A 10,174-nucleotide genomic window follows, 5' to 3' on the forward strand; every position below is an offset into this window, starting at 1 on the left:
TTCAGGCTAAAATAACCTGTGGCGATGTCATCAGGCGGCGTGTGAAGGCTCTGCCCTGGTGTTGGGGGACAGGCCAAGTCTACCTCATCAATTTTTAAGACACTAAAAACAACCTGCGTCCCTAAGGCAGATGATCCTTGTTCTGACACTTTCTAACTGTGTGCCTGTGATTTGTCTTCTTCTGAGTCAACATTTCAGTCACAGAATGAGAATACCAGTGGGATCGACCTCATAGGCTTGTTGGAGAAGTTGGGTAAGTGTATAAGCTAAATGCGGAACACTATACCTGGCATATAATAGGTGCCCAATAAATCACAAATTTTAAAATAAGAAGAAGATAGGGAAGAACAGAAGGAGGAGGAGAAAAAAGAGAAAAAGAACAGGGGAGCAAGAAGAAGAGTTGTTTCTTTCTTCCCTTTTCCCAGTGGTTTTCTGTTGCAGCAATTAATCTGGCACAATTTGATTGGGAAGAGAAGAGAAAAGAGGGGGAGGCCACCACCAGCACAGATGTACTGATTCCCTAAGGCAGGATAGTCACAATTTTGTCTCAGAGCCATTCTGTTAAGTTGACTAATAGATGGAGCTTTTGACAACGTCCTAAGCAAATGCCGCTCCATTTTCGCCAGGGAAACATCCTAACTCTAAGTTCCCCTGGGAAATACCAGAGCCTGTTATTCATTTGCCAGACAGAGCCCTCAATTATCAAGCTCCTTGTCCTCAGCGGCACCTGCAAAGCTTGGGAGACTCCTGCCCCCACCAGTGGAGAGCACGTGAATAGATGAGAGACTTGTCTTTGGCACCAAAAAGCGGACGTACATGCAGAGCCGATGTGGAATCCTGCCTGCTGTTCCACTCCAACTCCAGTTTCCTGAGGTTCCTTTGATAGTCATCACTCAGCAGCGGGGTAAAACTGACTGGTTCAAGTCCTAAGTCCCTGACAGAAGCCAGGACCTCTGAACCTTTTAGACTGATGGAGTGATTGACAGGAAAGGCAAAGTGACAGACAGAGAAAGGTAGAGACACAGAGAAAAATCTCCCATCCTTTGGCTGCAACAACTGGGGCCGATTCAGGCCAAAGCCAAAAGCTCAAAACTCCACCCAGGTCTCCCACATGGGTAGCAGGAGCCCAAGACCTTGGGCCACCTTCTGTTGCTTTCCCAGGTGCATTAGCAGACAGTCTGATCAGAAGTGAAACATCCAGAACTCTAATGAGTGCTCTGATGCAGGATGCCACCTGTATCACAACACTGGCCCCCAGCTCGACCACTTCTGATTGAGATGTGGAGTGGCCTAGACACCTCTAAGTCTAAGTCTCACTCAAGGATCAGGTCCCCCATGGTCTGGGGCAAATGTCTCAGGAGCCTTCCCCATCAGAGGAGTCCCCATCTGCTCTGCAGACTTCCCTGGATATGTAGCCCATCACTGCACTTGTACTCTGTCCATATCTGCATCTATATCTGTGACACATGTCTGAGATCAGAGAAGATGCTGGCTAGCCAAGCCTGTGGACACTTAGCACACCTAAGCTGGAAGATCCCCTGTAGAATGGTCCAATGTACCTGTTTATCAAAGCTGCCTTATGCTGTGTAGCCACTGGTACTAAGAATTCCCACATGGAACTCTCACTTGCTCACCTCCTGTGCATCCCTTCCATGTGGCCCACGGAGGAGGTGAGAAGAGGAGCTTGAGTTGAGGTATCCACAACAGTACGCTATTTACTCAACAGCAAGATGGTAATGGGATCAGGATGAGCACTCAGGGATTCTGAGTCCCACAGAAAGAAATAAGAATCTTGACATTTGGGTCATGCAGCCAAAGTCATTGCTCTCTTCAAGAACACCAACCCCAGCATTGTCTCAGAAAGTGCCCCTGATGTAGAACTTTAACCCAGTTATAGCCAGCAGGATGAAACGGGATGGGCTGGGGGTATGGGGGGGTAGCTAGGAAGAGAAGACTCTGATAATGTGCCCCACCTTTGTCAGAGACAGGAGAGCGGGTGGGGAGGGCCCCCATCCTAGGCCACCATGTTTCCTCCTTGACTTCAGCTGCACAGGTGTGATGTCTGTAGTTGCCGCTGCCATTTTCAGCATGAGGGGGCTGGGCAGATGGCACTGGCACCTGGCATCGGTGACCCCTAACTCAATGTCAGCAGCCACATACCTCCAGGTCCCGTGTGTGAGAAAGAAAAGGCCCTGCTGCTGAGCCTCCTTGGCTCACATACTGCTCCCTGCCTCTGAAAGCACCCCCAGCTGATCCGAAGGGATTGTGCAAATCTGCCACACATTTCTCATCAAATCTGAGCATTTATAGCTGTGGTGTTGCTTGCCTCGTTTAAAAATATTCCACTGGCATCAGAAAGCAAACAGCCCTGCTTGTGTGTGCTCATTAAGTGTCTATAAGAGGCCAAGTGCTGGCAGCCTGGGGAAAGCCAGTTATGGGGGAGGTGGGTGGAGGTGTTGTCTTTTCTGAACACTCCGCTCGCTACCCCAGGCCACGCAAAACCTCCATTGGCTGCCCACCATGCACCACAATGGATGCGGAAAGACTGCAGGCTGTGCCTGGGGAGACAAGGCGATATGGCGAGCAGGTGGGGTGGGGTGGGGGGCAGTGGGGAATCAGGGAACGACCATCACGACCTGCGAGTCCGCCATGGTGGCGGAAATGGCATTTACAATCCCAGGAGGCTTTTGAGCATCAGTCACAAAGTGGATGAGAAAACCAGGAGGAAACACTCCCCTCCCAAAGAAACCCTCCACGAGCTGGGAAGGCTGAAAGGCAGGGAGGTGACAGGTTTGCTGAAACAAAAGGCATCGCCTGGCACCTGAGTTCCTGTTTATCTGGATGTTTTGTTTTGGTTTTGGTTTGTTTATACGAAGGGCAGACAGACAGACAGACCAGAGACTCCAGTTGGGACACCTGCTTCTCTATATAAGAGTGGCTGGATTGAAAACTCCCAGGTCCGACTCCCTGCTGATGTACACCGTGGGAGGCATCAGGTGCCAGCACAGAGAGCTGGATCTCTGCTATCCGCTCTCCTCCCCTCACCTTCTTCCTCTTTCTTTCTCTCCCTTTTCCTCTGCCTCTCCCTCTCTGTCTTTGCCTTCCAAATACGCAGAATTTTCTTTTTAAAAAAAAAAATCACACGCAAACTATTCCTCTTGTACGTCTCTTCTCTGAAGGAGTTGGTTTCCATTTAAAGTGCTGATGTGCTCATAGAAAAACAAGTCTCAATGCAGAAGTTTGAGCTTAGTACCAGCAAAGAGTCGGTGGGAAGTGTCAAGATAGTGCCACATGGCATTGAAATGGCGGTAAGCTTCCCTGTGGTCCAGGCTCCAGGGCATTTGCTGTAAGAGGCTGGCCCTCTCACCACCCCCAGCCCCATTTCACAAATCTGATGCTTGCAGGGCAAAGATAACCTGCCCAAGGCCCCACAGCTAATAAGTGGAGAGTCCTACATCTGTCTGACTCCTGAATTCATGCTCTTACACTCACGCTTTGCTGGTAGGGTGCTGGAAGGGACAGAAGAGCTTTGTGAATCCTGACTGCTTCTTAATAGGAGAAGAACGTTCACTCCCCAAGCCTCAGTGTACCTATGTGCAGAATGGGGCAAGGAGGAAAGCTGACCTGAGGGGGCTGCATGGAGAGCTCCTGCCAAAGACGGGGAGATGAAATCCAAGAGAACAGCTCAGAGGTGACAGGATCAGGCCAGGTTGGGTGGTCAGAGGGACATCCCAGCCGCTCTGGCTTCCTACCTGGCCACTCATCAGAATCACCTGCAAATAAGGTAAATCTGAACATCCAGGAGGAGCGGGACTGTGCCATCGGTGTGTTTACAACTTCCCAGGCAGCTCTGGTGTGCAAGCAGAATGGAACGCTGTTGGCCAAGTCCTCGGCCCGGCATCAACGCCACCTGGGATACGTTACGCACGCAGAATCTTAGGTTCCTCCCTGAGGCTTCTGGATTGGAATCTGCATTTTAACACGACCCCCGGGTGCTGTGCATGCATACTCAAAGTCTAAACACCCCTAAACTTAGTGTCTGAATAATTCAGACAAAGAAAATGAGCAAAACGCCAGGCAGGCTTGGAAGCTGAAGTGCAGGTTGGAGGGGGAATTGAGGTGTGGCTTTTACAACGCTCACTCCTAGACAGCCTCATCTCCTGGCAAACACAGAGGGCAGGAGCGGCAGCGCTCGGTGTGTTTAACCTTCAATGTGGCTATGATTGTGGAGGGTCAGGAAGTCAGGGGTTCTGCCAGCCGCCCAATGTTTGCTCAACCAGACACCATATCAGTGCAAAGACTAACATTATCTGCTATCAATAAGGTGCACGCCTTAGATTAGCAGCAGAAAAATATCAACATGTGTGAGGCTCTGGAATCGTTACAAGGCAATCATTCCCAAAGAGAACCTCTCCTCACCCAAATGGAATAGATCTCTAGTCCCGGATGGGCAGGGGCTGCTGCGACAGGCTCCGAGGGGAGCAGGTGGCAGCCAGCTTCCCGCCCAGGGCACAAGCCTGCCCTCTGTGGGTAGAGAAATCAAATGATCCTGAAAGGGGGCCCTGCACAGTAGCCTAGTGGTTAAAGGCCTCCCCTTGCTAATGCAGATTCTGGCAGGCAGCAGGTGATGGTTCAAGTTAGCCGGATCCTTGCCATCTAACGAGGGAGACCTGGATTGAATGCCCAACTGTTGGTTTCAGACTGGTCCAGCCCTGGCTATTACAAGTATTTAGGGACTGAATCAGTAGATGAGAGGGGTATGTGTGTGTGTGTATGACTTTCAAACAAAATAAAATTAAAAAAAAAAAGTTTTAAAAAACAAAGCACAAAGTCTCAGTTTTTGAAAAACTGAATTCAGTTTGGTTCAATATCAACATTATCTCAGAAAAGCTGACTGATGAAATGGACCCCTTTGAAAATCTAATCACGGGCCCGGTGCAGTAGCCTAGCAGCTAAAGTCCTAGCCTTGCATGCACCAGGATCCCATATGGGTGCCGGTTCTAATCCCAGTAGCCCCGCTTCTTCCCATCCAGCTCCCTGCTTGTGGCCTACGAAAGCAGTCGAGGACGGCCCAAAGCCTTGGGATCCTGCACCCATGTGGGAGACCCAAAAGAGGCTCCTCGCTCCTGGTTTCGGGTTGGCTCAGCACCAACTGTTGCGACTACTTGGGGAGTGAACCAGTGGACGAAGATCTTCCTCTTTGTCTCTCCTTTACTTTGTAAATCTGACTTTGCAATAAAAATAAATCTTTTTTAAAAAAATAGAATAAAGCATTCATTCAGATTCTTCTTGATATCACCTTTTTTTTCCCTTTAGTATCTCCCCACTCCCAGCCCCCATGCTCAAGCCTGGAACCTGAGACTTAGGGCTGATCCAGTCAGTGCACTCCTTCCCCTGACTGCCGTGCTGGGCTCAGGACAGGCACACGAGCTGCTTGCAACCCGTGAAACTCGGTGCAAATTCAGGGAAGGACCTCGGCTCTCACTTGTTGATATCAACGAGGCGGGCCATGGCAGCTGCCATCTTAGGACCACAGAGGTGAGTCTAACAGAGTCAGTATTTAGTAAACAGAACCCAGAAAAGAAGACAGGAGCCAGATCCCAAACACCACATTTGAACTTTGGAGCCAAGCAGACAGAACCCTCAACAGTTTAGCAAATAAAAGCCTGTGAGCCCCTTGTTCAAACCAGTCGGAGCGACTCCCGGGTTTGAGTGACTACCTTGGTAAATAATCTTCATTTATCCTTGGGAAGTTCTGATGGTTCTTCATGCAACAGCCAGTTAGACAGATGTCACTCTACAAAGTTCTTCGTGACCTCATGCCGTCCTGCCTGCTTCACTTAATCTCTTGGCTTCCACGGCGAATCCTCAGCTCCCCCACAGCCCTCTGCAGATAAACCCCTCTCACTACTGAGTTCCTTTACTTGCATGTGCCAGTAACGCTCATCTCACAGAACTGCAGACCACGAGGGCGCATCACACCACACTGCAGTAAGTGAAGCACGTACATTTGATTAAAGCAACCTTGGCCTAAAACCACTTCACAGCACGCAAGGATTTTGAACTCAAACAATCAGATGTGATGAAAATGTACCTCCCCTTCGGGATATTCTTGGTTCTCAAGACTACACATGCCCCGTCTCTGGAATATACAGGTTTTGATTGCTAGCAAGCCACATCCCAGGAGGTGAATTGCTGTTAGCCCTAGTGAAGCGGCTGTGCCAGGCTGCAGCACTGGGTCTCTGGCCAGGAGGGCTGAATGGAAACCCCAGGTCCTCCCCTTAGGAACTCCGCCGCCCCTGAAGAAGCCAGACTTTGCTCTTATTCATCCATAAACATCACGCCCAAGGCAAGAGGGTATTAACGTACTTGAATTGGAAACAAATAAAGAATTAAACATGTATTCTGCTGTCCCTGTACACACTGCTGAATCTCAGGGCAACTCAAGTTTGAGGGGGAGTTTCCCTTTCTAGAAGGATTCTGGGAAAGAAGTGAAGAGTCATGAGTGGAATGAAAGCCCAATGAACTGGATGTTGGCATTGAGTGTAACAACTGTTCCCATCCCACCGAGAGCACCACACAGCGTGTGTCTTCTGATGGAAGAACACGGTACAGGCACAAAAGAAAGGCCAGGAGGCCACTGAGCTAGCATTAGGTCAAATCTCTATCAAACCACTAATTTAAATTAAAAAATAAGTACATACATCCATGGACACGCACACCCTTTCCCCTGCTGCTGACCCAGAACCCCTGAAGCAGGCAGGGTCATCTGTATTTTTTTGAGCAACCCGTCCTCACTGATGATTCTGACTCAGCCATCCTAGATTCAGTGTTTGGAAACCACTGATGGGATCCACACAACCTAGTAACAGGTATGGGGAAGGACAGAGGACACCTGACTGACCCTTGGTAACTCAGAACAGAAGCAAAGTCGCTGAGGACTCAGCGAGCTGAACAGGCTGGGCTGCAGGGTGGGCTGCTGCTCTCCCCTCCTTCTCTCCCTTCTGCCCTGTCTGACATGTGCATCCATACCAACCCCAGGAACTCAGTGGTGATGCGGTGTGATCGCTGCTCCAGAGGGTGAAACAGACAAAGTCACAGAAAGTTTTCAATTGATGAGGAGTCAGAGAGAGAGAAAGAGAGAGTATTCTCATCTGCTGACTCGCTCCCCAAATACCCTTAACAGCCAGGGCTGGATGAGGCTGAAGCCAGGAGTCAAGAGACAGAAACTCAATTTGAGCTTCCCACATGGGTGACAGGGACCCTGTACCTGAGCCTTTCAGGTTGGATTAGAAAAAGAACCAGGATTTGAACACAGTGACTCGAACGCAGGGACTCTGGTCTGGGATGCGACATTCTAAGCAGCCAAACCTTAATCAAACTCTTGTTCCCTTTACTGTAATTTCCTGTGAGCTTGGGGGTGGAGACGGGTGGGAACAGCTACACAGTTCAGCCTTGGAGAAGCCCACAAGTTGCATGTGGAATAAACGAGTGCATACTGACAAGCATTAAACAGACGGGTTGGAGTTAAACATTTCACCTGCAGCTTTGCGACACTCAGCTGGTGCCACCAGAAACTTCTCCCGAACCTCCTTCCCAGCATGGGCAGCGAAAAGTCTAGCACATTGCTGATCCTGGAGGAACAAGACACATTCGTGTGCTTCTCTGCAAAACACAGATGGCAACCTCAGAACACCAGGCGTGTGCGACAGGGAGCATTGCTTCTGCAGCGGGCAAGTGCTGTTCCCGGGGACTGACTAGCTCTCACAGACAAACAACAGGAGCGTAGGGAGAGCAGAGTCTCTGTCTCACCGCGTGGAGACAGAACCCACCACAAAGCTCCAAGGGAAGAAAACAAAAGCGAGCGACGCTCATTTCAAAAGACAGACCTCAAACCAAGTTGGGGAGTCGGGGAGGGAGGACTGAAATCACAGTAAACCCCAGCTGTCGGGGAAGTTGATGCAGCAATTAAAGCGAGCAGAAAGCAGCCCAGCTACCATCCTTGACAGCTGGAACTGAAGCAGGAAGAAGGCGGGGTAGGGGAAGAGACGAAAGGGGGAAAAGAAGCCATCTGAGACATGAGAGAAAAATGAAATGTTTGATCCAAAAGAAAAGCACAAAAAGATATCTATCCTTCAGTTGAGAGGATTTTGAATTAGGCAAAATCAAGGGCAAGGTTGGGGTAGATTTCCAGCCTGTCCCCAGCCACTGAAAAGGTCTGGTGGAGGGGGCAGGGAGAAGGGGTCCTCCAGGAAGGTTCTTAGAGGAACCCACAACACCCCACGAAGCAAGCAGGTTGGTGCTCGCAGTGGCTTCCTGGCGATGTGCAGAACTGGCCAGCAAACCCTGCTCAGGTGGCTGCTCTCCTCCCTCCTCCCCGCACCTGTTGGACAAATGCCACCTGTGTCTAGCCTGGCTCGTTCATTCTGAACCTAGGATTGACCTTGCCCTTTTACTCCAACCCTCTGTTCACCTTCCTCCATGCTCAATCTTATGATGCGAGAGGGGAATGCTCTGGTGGGCAGGGGTTGGTCCTAACACATCATCTTTCCATTAGAGACAAAAATCTCTGGGAAATCTTGCCCCAAATGACAGATTCTCAGCCAGGAGTCTGGAAGGAGACCTGAGATTCGAACCCAGGGACTCAGATCTGGGATACAGAAATTGTAAGCAGCAACATAACCACTGCCAAGCCTTAACCAAACTCTTGCCCACTATACTGCAATTACCTGTGACCTTTAGGCCATACGGTTTCATTTTTCTCAGGCTCCAGGGTAAAAACCAGTCCTGCTGCTCCCCACAGTTATCCCTACAGAGTGAGACTGCAGACCTAGCTGACTCAGGCAGCGGACCAGCCAAGTTAAACATAGCCACGTGTCAAGTGCCTGATGGCCCAAACAATGGGCAAAGTAGAACAGTGCATTTTATCAACACAGGGAGCTCTCACAAGCCCCACTGAAAAGACAATGACACCTTGCTGCAGACGCGGTGGTTTTTGTCTGCCGATTTATAGTCAATCATGCCCTGAATCCTCAGCTCCAGGGTGATGGTACCAGGAAGTAGGGCTATAGCAGTAATGAGGTCATGAGAGCTGAGTCCTTGTGAATGGGGCTAGTGCTCTGTTAGCATGTGTTCAGCCTAGCAGTTAAGATGCCAGCTAAGACACCAACATCCCCCGTTGGAGCAGATTCTGGCTCCTAATTCCAGCTGTTAATGCAGACCCTGGAAGGCAGCATGATGACGCAAGATGCGGGTCCCGTCTGCCGCATGGGAGACCTGGACTAAGTTCCTACTTCCTCCATGGACGGTCCTAGACCTAGACTGGCCGTCCTACTCCCATGTTCCTGTCTTAGGGAAGCAGACATGAGAGACTCCCCTCTTTCTAAAAGACAAACGGGGGCTCATCGGTCTTTTCATGTCAGAGCAACTGCTCATATGGTCTTGCCTCTTTAAACCAAAGAAAGCATGTGGTGCCGGCAGGCATCACCATGCACACATTCAGGTGACAAGTCACACAACGTCCTTCGTTTCGAGTTCTCTCGTAGATGCTGGAATACACCTCTAGATCTCTCTCCAGGGATAAAGGAGCTGTTCTCTTTGCTGCTGGGAGTCCTTCTGGTAGGTAACTCCCTGGGCCTGGCAGAAGGGAATCTCCTCACCCAAGCTCCTGTTCCCATACTGACGGCTACAACCAAGGCCATCGTGGCAAGGACATTCAGTCCCTTCTCCTTAATTCCAGTCAACTTCGAAGGTCCACCTCAGCCACCAAAGCCCTCTGTCCGTCTGCGCTTAATACATAGCTGTCTCTTCACGGACTCAACTCCATGAGGAACACTGATCTAAAATGAGATGATACAAACCTTTTTAGAGATTTCTAGGTCCTACTGAGGAGAGGGTGAGGCCCAGCATCCCCTTCTGGCAGATTATAACGACTATAATCTCACAGGCTTTCTTCTTAACAGGTTAACAGTTATGTCCCCTCCTCTTGAACGTGGTGGGGTTTGTGGCTGCTCTGGATAATGTAACAGAGCAGAAGTGATGCTGTGGCCCTACTGTGTATAGCCAGGTCTTGAGAATCTAGCAGTTTCCTGACTTCTGTGACAGTCTCTCTGGAAGCCCTAAACCACCACATGCGAAGCCAACCAGCCTGAGCAGCCCCACTGTAGGAGCCACA

The sequence above is a fragment of the Ochotona curzoniae genome, unplaced genomic scaffold, assembly GCF_017591425.1.
Source record: "Ochotona curzoniae isolate NIBS_2020 unplaced genomic scaffold, NIBS_Ocur_1.0 contig_908, whole genome shotgun sequence".
In the NCBI taxonomy this organism is placed as follows: Eukaryota; Metazoa; Chordata; class Mammalia; order Lagomorpha; family Ochotonidae; genus Ochotona; species Ochotona curzoniae.